Below are 15,125 nucleotides of genomic sequence, written 5' to 3'. Positions count from 1 at the left end.
CATGAGCTGTGCAACCAAATAAATAAATATATGCTACTATTTTTTTTTTTAATTATAACCAAAACCCTCTTTTTATTTATTTTTTTTTCAATGTATGTTTTGGCTATGCTGGGTCTTCACTGTGGCACACCGGCTTAGTTCCCCAACCAAGGATCAAACACAGGTTCCCTTCATTGGAAGGCAGATTCTTAACCACTGGACCACCAGGGAAGTCCCCCAAACCTATCTTTAGAAAGGCATTTCCCATAAGCTCCTTTCAGAGGCTGTCATTCTGACTGCATTACTGAGAAGTTCAGTAAGTAAGGGAATTTCTGAATCAGCACACATTCCAAGGCTCTGCTCTGTGCCTTGCTCAAAGCTTGGAGCCACGGGATACGATGCAGCAAGTGTCAAACAGACCCCTGGCAATGGGTTGGGGAAGAGGGAGGAGAGGGAAGAGGTTACCAGTTTCCTGCCTCCTCTCTGATATGGTCCATGGGGTGAAGGCTTAGTACACATTCTGTGGTGCAAGAGTTTAATTTGAAGGAAGTGCCAAATGGAGTAGAGAGCTGGGGCTCACAGAGACAAGAGCTTTTGCAGGGAGATAGGGTGGGAGAGGCGGGGTGGAGGGTGGTGGTGGTATGGTTGGTGAGTGGCAACTGGAAGGATTCCTGGAATCGAGACTCTTAGACTGAAGGCCCCATCAAAGAAGGACTGCAGCAGTAAGAGCTCCATGCACTGTCTCAGCTGAGCAGGAAGGCAGTGGGACTCCCTCTGAGCAAAAGTATCCAGCATTCTCTGAAGCAAAGCAGAAATAGCTTAAAATATCAACCCTCTGGAAGGACTGTAGCCACAAACCAATGGTGGAGAAACAAGTCACAGGCTAGAGTCTTTTGTTTTCAGATACACTGCTGCTGCTGCTGCTGCTAAGGTGCTTCAGTCATGTCCGACTCTGTGTGACCCCATAGATGGCAGCCCACCAGGCTCCCCCATCCCTGGGATTCTCCAGGCAAGAACACTGGAGTGGGTTGCCATTTCCTTCTCCAATGCATGAAAGTGAAAAGTGAAAGTGAAGTCGCTCAGTCGTTTCTGACTCTTAGCGTCCCATGGACTGCAGCCTACCAGACTCCTCTGCCCATGGGATTTTCCAGGCAAGAGTACTGGAGTGGGGTGCCATTGCCTTCTCTGTTCAGCTACACAAGGGGAGTTATATGAGAAGCAATAGCATCTTCATACCCAGGCATCATTTCATCTACTTAAAACATATACTGCTGGAGACTGTTTTGCAAAGTACAGTCCCACGTACCCAGACACAGCCTTGGTGCTAGGGCAAAGAAGGTGAGTTTGTGCCAGAGGCCAGAAGAAAGAGCTGCCTTGTTTCCCTCTCATTTTACAGAGTTGCTCAGGCAGCTACCAAGAGCAGTAGAAGGTATAGGCCTACCACTTTCTTCCATGTTTAAAATGGAGTGTTCCTTATAGTCTCCTGAACCTCCTAAGGGCAGAAGTGTGTGGAAGGTTGGAGATCGTGGAATGAACGACTTGAGATAGACAAGGATGTTGGTTTGACAACCTCGGAAAATATCATTTGAAATATGAAATATTCAAGAAACCAAATCAAAATGCAAAGACATATCCTCATATGCTCCATCATCACCTTTGAAGCATTCTGCAATTTGCTGCTTCTCTGAACTTTTACAACATTCTCCTGGGTCCAGCCCTTTGTATCAATACTTTATCCTGAAGCTCACGGCCATCTACCTGCGCTGCTTCTGCAGGGTGATCTTGTGTGGAGCAGCAGCACATCAGCTTAGAGCAGGCACTCACTGTTTTCAGGGGTTTCTCTCACTGGTTTGCTCTTCTTCATGCTCTACTCTCCCTCTTCTTTCCCTGCCCCACTCCCATCCCCCGAGGAACCCCCTCCCTGTGTGGTGCACCACGAATTTCACATGTGCTCATGAGCCGTGCCGTGATGCTCCTTCTGCCTCTTGCTCATCCCCTTCCTAGCAACTCTTCGAACTATGATTCCTAAGAGCCAGATGCTGCTCTTCACATCTCTACCGATCAAAATACTGCTCAACCTCCAAGACCCATCTCAGGTGCTGTCTCCTTGATGAAGCTCTTCCTGACTCCATTTCTACTGGGTCAAAGCCCCATCTTTCTCCTCCACCATCTGTTAGTGCTTTGGGGACAGGGTCCCCATCTTTCATCTGTGCATACCCAAGAAGCCCAGCACAGCACTTCTGCCACCAGCACTTACTTAACAGGCTTGTTAAGTTGAACTGAATCCTGTTGTTGTTCCAGTTTTATTAGAGATGAATCAGAAGTGTGAGCTACCTATTTCCATGTAATGCCCTGTCTAGCAGCCTTGGCCAGATGGAATTCTTTCCTCCTTTTTTCTTTTTTTTTAAACTCTACTGGGGTGGCTCCCTAAGAGTTGCAAATTAAGAGTCTCTGATGGCTCACTAATGAGGTAAAAGCTGATAAACAGCCATAGATTGGTTTTTAATAAAATGAGTCATGAGACCTTTGTGGAAAGAATGGTGATGAGGGTGTGGAGACCTGGTCTGCTCTAGTTTTTAGCAAAGCAGCTTATCTCATGCATTGCTGGAGCAGCTGCAGAAATGACTTCTTCAGGGTTTACGCAGCTTGGGTGAGTGAATTCCATGCAGCCAACACTTGTGAATATTACCTTGTGCTGGGCTCTGGGAACAGAGAGACAGTGGGGAGTGAGTTCCTCAGTACTTTGCTCACTCTTTTTAAGTTAATGTGTTGACACAACAGTTGCTGAAACTATGATGAAAAGATATTCTAGCAAGATTTTGACACAAGTAGAGAAAGTAGGGAAAGCAGTCAAAAGGTGGAACCTTTTCAATGTTTGTCTTACCATCAGATACTTCAAGAATCTCCTCCATACCCCCAAACTTGCTCCTTCTGATATTAGAAACTGACTATGGCTTCTGGTCAAGGCTGTAGACACAGCAAAGATAAGTAAGACACAGTTCCACCCTTAAAATTATCAAATGACACATCAACCAGTAATTATTTGGAAATTAACATGAACCACAAAATGGTGATGATGATGATAACGACTGGCATATATATATAATTTAAAATATGTCAAGCATTGTTCAAAACATTTTATATATGTTATATTACTTGTATGAGGTGTGTGTATGCTCAGTTGTGTCTGACTCTTTGCGACCCCGTGGGCTGTAGCCCACCAGGCTCCTCTGTCCATGGGCTTCTCCAGGCAAGAATACTGGAAAGTGAACGTGAAAGTGAAGTCACTCAGTCGTGTCCGACTCTTAGCAACCCCATGGACTACAGCCCACCAGGCCCTCCGTCCATGGGATTTTCCAGGCAAGAGTACTGGAGTGGGGTGCCATTGCCTTCTCCATTAACATCGGCTAGGCATCTTATATTTACTTGGAGCTGGTATACTTGGTGACAGCCTTAGTGCCCTTGGACACGGCGTGCTTGGCCAGCTGCCCAGGTAGCAGCAAGCTCACGGTGGTCTGGATCTCCCTGGAGTGGGTTGCTATTTCCTCCTCTAGGCGATCTTCCTGACCCAGGAATTGAATGCACGACTCTTGTGTCTCCTGCATTGGCAAGTGGATTCTTTACCACTGAGCCATCTGGGAAGCCCATTAAATTATTTCATCCATAACAGTGCTATAAGATATATATTATTATTATCTTCCTATCATTGATGAGAAAACTAGGGCACAGAGAAGTTCAGTAACTAGCTGAAAGTCACAAAGCTAGTAAGCAGAAGCCAGGTTTGGAAACAAGCTATCTGGCTATGGAGTCCACGCACATGCACACAACACGTACAAACACAAATAGATTAATCACAATGGGAAATACTAGAGGAGCCCGTTCCTACTAAAGGAAGTAGGAAATCAAAACAGCTAGGAAAGAGTAGGAGAGAGCTCCTGACAAGCACTAAGTGAAACTCACTCAGTCGTGTCCGACTCTTTGTGACCCCATGGACTGTAGCCCACCAGGCTTTTCTGTCCATGTCATTTTCCAGGCAAGAATGCTGGAGTGGGCTATACCATATCAAGTGATATGGTATTAACATAATGCAGATAGATTTAAGGAAAAGTGGGCATACGAGTGTGTGAGAGATGGAAAGGTGGGTGAAGTCTCCGCCAGCTTAGGAGGAAACTTACTGACTTTACACACCATAGGAGCTGGAGCTAAATCTAACACATCCTTGATCTGGAGACTGGTGTGGGTTCTGTTTGATGAGAATTCAGAGACATGGAGAAGCTGGGAGTCTTTCATATGGTCGAAGAGCCCTGAAGGAGTAGGTCGAGCTTTAAGCTCAGAATTCAAAGCCTCTGCTCTTATCTGCTGTCCGGTGTTGCTATAACACACACGAAATGTAGAGTCCCAGGGCCAAGGGTCAGAGAAGGGCCTCAGCCTTCTGAGGGGGCTGTGAGTGGACTGTGTTCCTCAGGGCCCCTAGATGGGGCAGAATCAGGCGAAGCCTCCATTTCTGATCTCAAGGTACAGGTTTCTCTTCACCTGCTCTGAATGTCAGAATCAAAAAATTTAGCCCTCACCCAAAAAAGAAAGAAGCAATTTTAATAATCCTAGCCTAATTACCCTCCTCTATCTCCATCTGTCCTGTCTACTGTGCTGTGGACCTCTCAGCTCCACCCCCAAGTCAGGGTGAATGTTCCTCTGTTTCAGGGTTTCTCAGCCTCAGCACTTTAACATCAGGGATTGAATTATCCTTTGTTGTGCATTGTAGGATGTTTAGCAACGTCCTTGCTATTTACCCACTAGATGCCAATTGCACCTTCCCTCCCCCTATTGTGACAATGAAATATGTCTCCAGACATTGCCAAATGGATGGAAAAATCACTCCAGTTGAGAAACATGGCCTGTATTGAAATAGACTGAAAAGTAGAGAGGATCTAGAACTCTGAATGGAGCTGGGCAAGATGCAGTGGTGGAGACCTCAGCTAAAATGTATGACTTTTGTTTCTTTACCTGAGTGACCACTGTGGGTCAATAGCCCACAAACTATTTTTTTCCAAAAAAAAGAACTTCATTTTCACTTAAATCATTTTAATGTTAAGAGCCCATTCCTCCTCATGGCAAGAAATGTGACCATAGTTATTTCAATAAGAACAAAATAATTTATCATTGAGACTAAGTCAGTTCAAAATAGGCTTCCCAGGTAGTCCTAGGGGAATGAACCTGCCTGCCAATACAGGAGCATAAGAGACATGAGTTTAATCCCTGGGTTGGAAAGATCCCCTAGAGGAGGGCATGGCCACGCACTCCAGTATTCTTGCCTGGAGATTCCAATGGACAGAGGGTCACAAAGAATCAGACTTGACTGAGCACGCACCCACAAGCAGTTCAGAATATTACACTCCTGTCCCAAACACTTGTCTCCAGAATGGACTGGTTTTACTGAGGCATCATGGAGGGAGGGGAGATGTTTAAGTAGTGATTGTCTGTCTTGTGTCCTTCTCTGGAGCATCTACGGAAGTGGAAGGATCTCACTGAGTCTTTAGCTTTGGTGTTTCCCCACCTGACATCAGATGAGGCTTCCATGGTCTCCCTGGTCTCCAGTTGCACAATCAATGCCATTGACGCTGCGATAGTCACCCCAAGTGTTAGTCCTCTGCCCCGAGAAGGTTCATCAGCTCCCAGTGTCCTCTTATTCCACCCTAGACCTGACAAGAGCAACTTTGGCTGCCCGCTAAAACTCAAGGTGGGTGCAGAGTTTGCTGCATTTAGCTCATGAGCCCAGACAGTCCAGGAAGCCATCTCTGCTTCCCCAGGCAACCTTGGAGGGGAAACATCAGGGCTCTTGCTTCTAAGCAACTAAATCAAGTCACCCAACATACCTGTAGTTTCTGCATTCCATTCCCCTGAACTATGAGGCCAGGGCAGAAGATCTCTTACCTGTCACCCACATACCTGTCTAGCTTTATTGCTGTTCTCTCCCTCCATTTTAGAGGTGATAGAAAAGGGATCAACTTGATAGAGAATATGGCAGCATAAGAGATATATAAATAAAAGTTAAATGCAATTCCTCAATTAAAAAAAAATACTTAAAAATAATTTGAAGGAAATGGCCTCATGAAGTTTGTTGACGTCAAGGACCATAAGAGATTTCAAAGGATTTTAATGTTTTTTGCCTGGATCTGCTGGGCCCTTGTCCTTGAAACAAATACTTTAAATATGCTTAAGGAAAACTTGAAGAATTGTTTTCTTTTGCTTTGTAATCAGTATATTAAAGAGACATTCATATATTTCAAGAATTGCTTAAATCCTGATACCCAGTTGCAGTGCTAGAAACTCTTAGATAAAGGATATCTAGATTTCCACTGTGCCGAGGGCCAAATTCCCATTTTTGAAAGCTGAGTCATGGCCTGCTTACAGTGCTGAACTCTAGGTCAACAAAAGCCTCAGGCTTCCCATGTGGCGCAAGTGGTAAAGAACCCACCAGATAATGCAGGAGACTCAAGAGATTAGGTTCAATCCTTGGGTCGGGAAAATTACCTGGAGTAGGAAATGGCAACCCATTACAATATTCTTGCCTGGAAAATTCCATAGACAGAGAGGCCTGGTAGGCTACAGTGCATGGGGTCACAAAGAGTCGAACAAGACTCAGCACAGCACAGCATAGTACAGTACAAAAAGCATCAAATGAAAACCAGAACTCAGACTTTAGGTAAAATTCCAGTCCAGAGAGTGCAAGGAGCTCACAATTCGACCTACTCTGCTCTAAATTTAGAGCAAATGGTAGACAAAATGTGCCACAAGAGAGCTTCGTGGTAATATAGCTGGTCCCCCAAACAGGGTTGAACAACTCTTGAACCAGAAATGGGGCAGAAAACAAAGAGAGGGAGTATGGATCTGCTGGGCCCTTGTCCTTGGGACAAACACTTTAAATATGCTTAAGGAAAACTTGAAGAATTGTTTTCTTTTGCTTTGTAATCAGTATATTAAAGAGACATCCATACATTTCAAGAATTGCTTAAATTCTGATACCCAGATTTAAGCTTGTGAACATATGATTTTAAACATACAATCAAAGCTATTCATCATAATTTGCTATAGTACCAACATTAAATTACAGTTACTCTGGAGTATAAGTTAAATGGTTTAAAGTAAGCCTACAACATACCTACAAAAACACCTTCCTATCTCATACATGCAAATTACTTCTCCATGTAAAGGCCTCATCACTCTAAGTTTCCCTGCTCCAGAAGTCACTACTCTAAGGCTACTGTGGTCTGAAGAGAAGGGGGAGGGAAAAAAAGTAACAAGGACCAATAGCTATATATATTAATAAAAGACGACACAGCAGAAGAGAATGCAATTCTATAAATGCAAGCCCTCAAGAAGCAGCATGTTATGATAAACCCCTTCTTTAGAAAGGCATCATTTCTATCACTGATAGCACAGGCTAAATTAAATTGTACAGCATGCCATCTTCAAATAACAGTGGAGGCAATAGAATAAATATAGAAGCATCACAGTGAATCCCACTTAATACAACTATACAGACCAACACTTCTCTACAAATTAAGTTCTTTGTCTGACTGCCAGTTAAATACAATTTTAATTTCATAGCTTAACAATTAAGGGTCATACCCTGAAGTCAATACATATACCTGGCATTTCAGTCTAAGCTATTCCATGTACATAGCTGAAATCAATTACAAAGTATGGCCTAACAAATGCTATGCTAAGTCACTTCAGTCGTGTCCGACTCTGTGCGACCCCATAGACGGCAGCCCATCAGGCTCCCCCGTCCCTGGGATTCTCCAGGCAAGAGTACTGGAGTGGGCTGCCATTTCCTTCTCCAATGCATGAAAGGGAAAAGTGAAAGTGAAGTCGCTCAGTCGTGTCCGACTCTTAGCGACCCCATGGATTGCAGCCTAACAGGCTCCTCCGTCCTTGGGATTTTCCAAGCAAGAGTACTGGAGTGGGGTGCCATTGCCTTCTCCGAACAAATGCTAGGGGAAATTTTTTAAAGTAGTTTTTACAAGTATTAAACTTATCTTGCACACTTAAGTCATCATACATACAGGGCGAAGTCAGACCTTTTATATTCCAGTTTATTCTTCATTTAACTTTTAAAACACTACTATAGTTGAATATTAAAACAAAAGCAAGTAGTGAGCATATTATGATTATAGCCCTTCACTCAATCACTACTGCAAATAAAACACTCGCAGTGAGTGTTATTCACGGACCCTACTAAGAGGTCTGACACTGAACACCACCCCTAGGATGATGTTCATCATCCACATATGCTTCTCCGTTGTAATGGTGCCATCGTTCCTGATTTGGATCAAAGTCCACTAATTCTACCTGGTCCATTTCATCAGTCTCTTCTACCTCCTTCCTCTCAGGCAGAAATTTTTCCAGCAAAGAGAGTTCATCAGGAGAGAGAAAGCCATTCTCAGGAAAGTTTACCTTAAATTCAATGATTAGGCGACCCTTTTCATATGGCCTATGATAAATTGGCATGCCTTCATTTAGCACACACTTGAGATCTCCATGGGTAACAATCTGACCTGGATGAGAAGTGATGACTATGATTCAGTTGTCAAGAGTAGATATTGGCTTCTGGAAGCCACACAATGCCTCAGTCAACTGTATATCCATACACATGAAAAGGTCTTCTCCTTGTTGAGTAAAAACAGCATGGTCCTTCTGATCTAAAGCAAGGATAATATCTCCTGGCTCCGGTCCTGGTTCTTGGTCTCCTTCACCATGGAATGTTATCTTGTGGCCATCTTTCACGCCTTTGTCAATATGAACTTCTAGAATTTTCTTTTCTCAAACTGTCTTCCTTCTGTTGTGGCTTTTACATCTATCTTTAGGACTGATCCACTCCCCATGGCCCTGGCAGTCCATGCAGACAGACTGAATTTGCTGAACCATTCTAGGTCTTATTTGATGAATTCTTATTTGTATTCCAGTACTTTGGCAACTGGGACAGCATTCTGCCACTCCTTTCTTACCACTTCAGCCTTCACATTTGTCACAAATCACATTCTTTTGCAGAGCTACTTTTCTTGTTGCACCATTATATAAAAAGGTTACTGCAAGTTGACGCACAACGTTTTTACCTCCCTCTCTCTCTCTGCATCCTGCTCCTCCTCTGAAAAACATATCAAAGATGTCCGTGGGGGAGCCCAAACCACCACCTGCTCCACCGTCTTTAATTGCCTGTTCTCCTCCTTTGTTGTATGATTCCCTTTTCTTTGCATCAGAGAGCACTTCATAAGCTTGAGAAATCCATTTAAATGTCTCACCTTCATTTGGATTCTTATCAGGGTGGTACTTCAAGGCCAGTTTCCTGTAAGCCTTTTTCAATTCTTCTTGGGTGGCATTGGGTTTGACCCCCAAGACATCATAAGTAGTTTTTTTCACCATTTTCACCTGCCAATTAGCAGGCCGATGCCAGTGTCAGGGAGTGGGGAGGAGCGAGTTGCTGTGCACAGCTCAGGCAGCCACAGCTCCTCCGCCTCTCACTGGGCCCTTGTCTTTGGGACAAACACTTTAAATATGCTTAAGGTACTCTAAGTTATAAATGAAGGAAAACTTGAAGAATTAGTGGAACAAGAAGGAAGATAAGAAGACAGGTAGATATTTAATAAGAACTTGTTTGAAATATAAATGAAAATTAGGGAAATTAATTTTTTAAAATATTAATAAGTGGGTAAACCTTGGCCAAGACAAAGTCAGAGAAATAATTTCTGAATCAAACACTGGTATTGAGGGATTTACATAGTACACTGCCCAGAGAGAGAAAGGGGTAAAAATAACGAGAGAGCTGTTATTAAATAGAGAGATTTGATTAAGAAACTCCAACATATGTCTATCAGAAGCCCCAGAAAAAAACAATATAAACAAAAATTGGAGGGAATTTCAGATAAGGAGGAGTTAACAGGGTAGTAGTTGAGAATTGATCAAAATTGAAAAAGACGTGAAGGGAATTCCCTATGGCCTAGTGGTTAGGATTCCAGGCTTTCACTGCCATGGCCCAAGTTCAGTTCCTGCTTGGGGAACCGAGATCCTGCAAATCACCCAGTGCAGCCAAAGCAAAGAAAGGAAAAAACAAAAAACAAAACACTTTCAGTGTTCCCCAGCAGTCCAGTGGTTAGGATTGAACACTTTCACTGCCATGGGCCCAGGTTCGATTCCCTGGTCAGGGACCTAAGATCCCACAAGGTACGTAGTGCAGCAAAAACACAACAAATAAACAAAGGAGTCCTTGGTTAGAAGACACAGCCTATTAAATTGCTACAACCCAGAGGGTGAAACTACAGAGAACTGAGGATAAAGGGAATAATTTTATCTTTATCAACTGAGCTATCAGGGAAGCCCAATATTTTTAAAGTACTAAGGAAAAATAACTAGAGTTTTAAAACCATTTAAATTATCCAAGAGCAAGGGCAAAATAAGGATATTTTTAGATAAATAAAATATTTCACCATGCCCAGACTTCTATTAACCTGTTGATATTATAGGACATACACTGACAAGAATAGCAGGAGGGAATATTTGGGATATAAGGAACAATCATTAACACAAGAAAGAAAGAAAATAAGATTTAATTGTAAAACTTTGAAAAATTTTAATTTTTTTAATTGAAAAGGTAAAACTAAATCTTCTAACAATAACATGATGGATGATGTCAATGGGTAGGTAAAGCTTGCTAAGATGTATATGTTTGGAGGAGAGAAATATAAAATTCATTTAGATTTTATATGGGAATTCCCTGGTAGTCCAGTGGTTGACTCTGTGCTTCCATTGCAGGGGCACCGGTTGCTCCCTGGTCGGGGAACTAAGATCTCATCTGCCACTTTGTGCAGCCAAAAACAAACAAAAATTCACTTAGATTTTATAATAAAATGCATAGTTATGAATGTTTTTGAAATTTTTAATGATGGTTGCCCTTAGGATCGGAGAAGGCAATGGCACCCCACTCCAGTACTCTTGCTTGGAAAATCCCATGGATGGAGGAGCCTGGTAGGCTGCAGTCCATGGGGTCGAGAAGAGTCGGACACGACTGAGCGACTTCACTTTTACTTTTCACTTTCCTGCATTGGAGAAGGAAATGGCAACCCACTCCAGTGTTCTTGCCTGGAGAATCCCAGGGACAGGGGAACCTGGTGGGCTGCTGTCTATGGGGTCGAACAGAGTCGGACACGACTGAAGTGACTTAGCAGTAGCAGCAGCAGCAACCATGATAGAGGTGTTAACTAATACTATGGTGGCAATCATACTGAAACAGATAAATGTATCAAATCATTACACAATGTTATATGTCAAGTATAGCTCACCAAAAATGCTTACTGTATATCATATGAGGGACATTTAATTTTTAAAATAAGTTTTAAAGAAGCTCAAATAGCCAATAATCCTGAGGGGAATGGAAATTAAAACAACATATCATTTCAAATACATCAAATTGTTGAAAATTTGAAAGTCTGATATGCCAAGTGTTGGTGAGGCTATGGAACAAAGAGAAATCTAACATGTAGTTCAGAAGAATGTAATTTGGTACAATCACTATGGAGAACAATTTGGCAATATCTATAACTCTAGGTATATAGAATATTCACCCCAGCATTTTTATATGTGTGTGTGTATATATATATATTCTAGAAAAACAAATGTGTAAAAAGAGATATTTACAAGAATGTTTGAAGTTGTATTATAATAGTGAAAAATTAAAAACCAGTTAAATGTTTATCATCAGATCAGATCAGTCACTCAGTCATGTCCGACTCTTTGCGACCCCATGAATCGCAGCACGCCAGGCCTCCCTGTCCATCACCAACTCCCGGAGTTCACTCAGACTCATGTCCATCGAGTCAGTGATGCCATCCAGCCATCTCATCTTATGTCGTCCCCTTCTCCTCCTGCCCCCAATCCCTCCCAGCATCAGAGTCTTTTCCAATAAGTCAACTCTTCGCATGAGGTGGCCAAAGTACTGGAGTTTCAGGTTCAGCATCATTCCTTCCAAAGAAATCCCAGGGCTGATCTCCTTCAGAATGGACTGGTTGGATCTCCTTGCAGTCCATGGGACTCTCGAGAGTCTTCTCCAGCACCACACTTCAATAGCATCAATTCTTTGGTGCTCAGCTTTCTTCACAGTCCAACTCTCACATCCATACATGACCACAGGAAAAACCATAGCCTTGACTAGATGAACCTTTGTTGGCAAAGTAACGTCTCTGCTTTTGAATATGCTATCTAGGTTGGTCATAACTTTCCTTCCAAGGAGTAAGCGTCTTTTAATTTCATGGCTGCAGTCACCATCTGTAGTGATTTTGGAGCCCAGAAAAATAAAGTCTGCCACTGTTTCCACTGTTTCCCCATCTATTTCCCATGAAGTGGTGGGACCAGATGCCATGATCTTCGTTTTCTGAATGTTGAGCTTTAAGCCAACTTTTTCACTCTCCACTTTCACTTTCATCAAGAGGCTTTTGAGTTCTTCACTTTCTGCCGTAAAGGTGGCGTCATCTGCATATCTGAGGTTATTGAGATTTCTCCTAGCAATCTCGATTCCAGCTTGTGTTTCTTCCAGTCCAGCGTTTCTCATGATGTACTCTGCATATAAGTTAAATAAACAGGGTGACAATATACAGCCTTGACGAACTCCTTTTCCTATTTGGAACCAGTCTGTTGTTCCATGTCCAGTTCTAACTGTTGCTTCCTGACCTGCATACAGATTTCTCAAGAGGCAGATCAGGTGTTCTGGTATTCCCATCTCTTTCAGAATTTCCCACAGTTTATTGTGATCCACACAGTCAAAGGCTTTGGCATAGTCAATAAAGCAGAAACAGATATTTTCCTGGAACTGTCTTGATTTTTCAATGATCCAGGGGATGTTGGCAATTTGATCTCTGGTTCCTCTGCCTTTTCTAAAACCAGCTTGAACATCTAGAAGTTCATGGTTCACATATTGCTGAAGCCTGGCTTGGAGAATTTTGAGCATTACTTTACTAGCGTGTGAGATGAGTGCAATTGTGTGGTAGTTTCAACATTCTTTGGCATTGCCTTTCTTTGGGTTTGGAATGAAAACTGACCTTTTCTGGTCCTGTGGCCACTGCTGAGTTTTCCAAATTTGCTGGCATATTGAGTGCAGCACTTTCACAGCATCATCTTTCAGGATTTGAAATAGCTCAACTGGAATTCCATCACCTCCACTAGCTTTGTTCATAGTGATGCTTTCTAAGGCCCACTTGACTTCACATTCCAGGATGTCTGGCTCTAGGTCAGTGATCACACCATCGTGATTCTCTGGGTCGTGAAGATCTTTTTTGTACACTTCTTCTGTGTATTCTTGCCATCTCTTCTTAATATCTTCTGCTTCTGTTAGGTCCATACCATTTCTGTCCTTTATCGAGCTCATCTTTGCATGAAATGTTGCTTTGGTATCTCTGATTTTCTTGAAGAGATCTCTAGTCTTTCCCATTCTGTTGTTTCCCTCTATTTCTTTGCATTGATCGCTGAGGAAGGCTTTCTTATCTCTCCTTGGTATTCTTTGGAACTCTGCATTCAGATGCTTGTATCTTTCCTTTTCTCCTTTGCTTTCTGCTTCTCTTCTTTTCATAGCTATTTGTAAGTCCTCCCCAGACAGCCATTTTGCTTTTTTGCACTTCTTTTCTATGGGAATGGTCTTGATCCCTGTCTCCTGTACAATGTCATGAACCTCATTCCATAGTTCATCAGGCACTCTATCTATCAGATCTAGGCCCTTAAATCTATTTCTCACTTCCACTGTATAATCATAAGGGATTTGATTAGGTCATACCTGAATGGTCTAGTGGTTTTCCCTACTTTCTTCAATATAAGTCTGAATTTGGCAATAAGGAGTTCATGGTCTGAGCCACAGTCAGCTCCTGGTCTTGTTTTTGTTGACTGTATAGAGCTTCTCCATCTTTGGGTGCAAAGAATATAATCAATCTGATTTCGGTGTTGACCATCTGGTGATGTCCATGTATAGAGTCTTCTCTTGTGTTGTTGGAAGAGGGTGTTTGCTATGACCGGTGCATTTTCTTGGAAAAACTCTATTAGTCTTTGCCCTGCTTCATTCCCTATTCCAAGGCCAAATTTGCCTGTTATTCCAGGTATTTCTTGACTTCCTACTTTTGCATTCCAGTCCCCTATAATGAAAAGGACATCTTTTTGGGGTGTTAGTTCTAAAAGGTCTTGTAGGTCTCCATAGAACCGTTCAGCTTCTTCAGCGTTACTGGTTGGGGCATAGACTTGGATTACTGTGATATTGAATGGTTTGCCTTGGAAACGAACAGAGATCATTCTGTCATTTTTGAGATTGCATCCAAGTACTGTATTTCGGAGTCTTTTGTTGACCATGATGGCCACTCCATTTCTTCTGAGGGATTCCTGCCCGCAGTAGTAGATACAATGGTCATCTGAGTTAAATTCACCCATTCCAGTCCATTTGAGTTCGCTGATTCCTAGAATGTCAACATTCACTCTTGCCATCTCTTGTTTGACCACTTCCAATATGCCTTGATTCATGGACCTGACATTCCAGGTTCCTATGCAATATTGCTCTTTACAGCATTGGACCTTGCTTCTATCACCAGTCACATCCACAGCTGGGTATTGTTTTTGCTTTGGCTGCATCATAGGACTGCATAAATGAATTTTTACATAGTCATAGTATGGAATACCATCAGCACATGAAAATAATAAATTTAATCTGATAATAACATAGATAATTCTTTTAAAATGTCATATGGAGGGGTGGGAGGTGTGAAGGAGGTTCAAGAGGGAGGGGATGTATGTATACCTATCACTGATTCATGCTGATATATGGCAGAAACAAACACAATATTGTAAAGCAATTATCCTCCAACTAAAGTATTTAAAAAAAGAGTTGACCATGTTATTTAGACCACTTCCAGAATAAATTATATTAATGTAATTTAATACTATAGATTTGTATTAAATAAATATTATGACACTAAATGCAAAAAATTTTAAAAATGTCATGTGGAAACAACAAGTTAGAGTGGTAGATGGTATGATATTATTTATTTGTTTATATATGTTCTGAAACATGATAAATAATGCTATACATTCAGTTTAGTTCAATCGCTCAGTCATGTCCAACT

The 15,125-nt window shown here is 42.1% G+C and overlaps 1 protein-coding gene and 1 pseudogene across 2 annotated transcripts in view; one reads left to right on the top strand and one right to left on the bottom strand.

The window, feature by feature from the left end:
- PLBD1 (phospholipase B domain containing 1) overlaps positions 1–15,125 on the top strand; it is an 88,464-nt gene that overhangs the window by 31,039 nt on the left and 42,300 nt on the right. The gene's annotated exons all lie outside the window — the stretch shown is intronic.
- Positions 8,159–9,433, bottom strand: LOC113892514 (annotated as a pseudogene).

The sequence above is a fragment of the Bos indicus x Bos taurus genome, chromosome 5, assembly GCF_003369695.1.
Source record: "Bos indicus x Bos taurus breed Angus x Brahman F1 hybrid chromosome 5, Bos_hybrid_MaternalHap_v2.0, whole genome shotgun sequence".
In the NCBI taxonomy this organism is placed as follows: Eukaryota; Metazoa; Chordata; class Mammalia; order Artiodactyla; family Bovidae; genus Bos; species Bos indicus x Bos taurus.
Note: the sequence above shows the minus strand (reverse complement) of the source record. Positions and strands in the feature narration are given on the sequence as shown.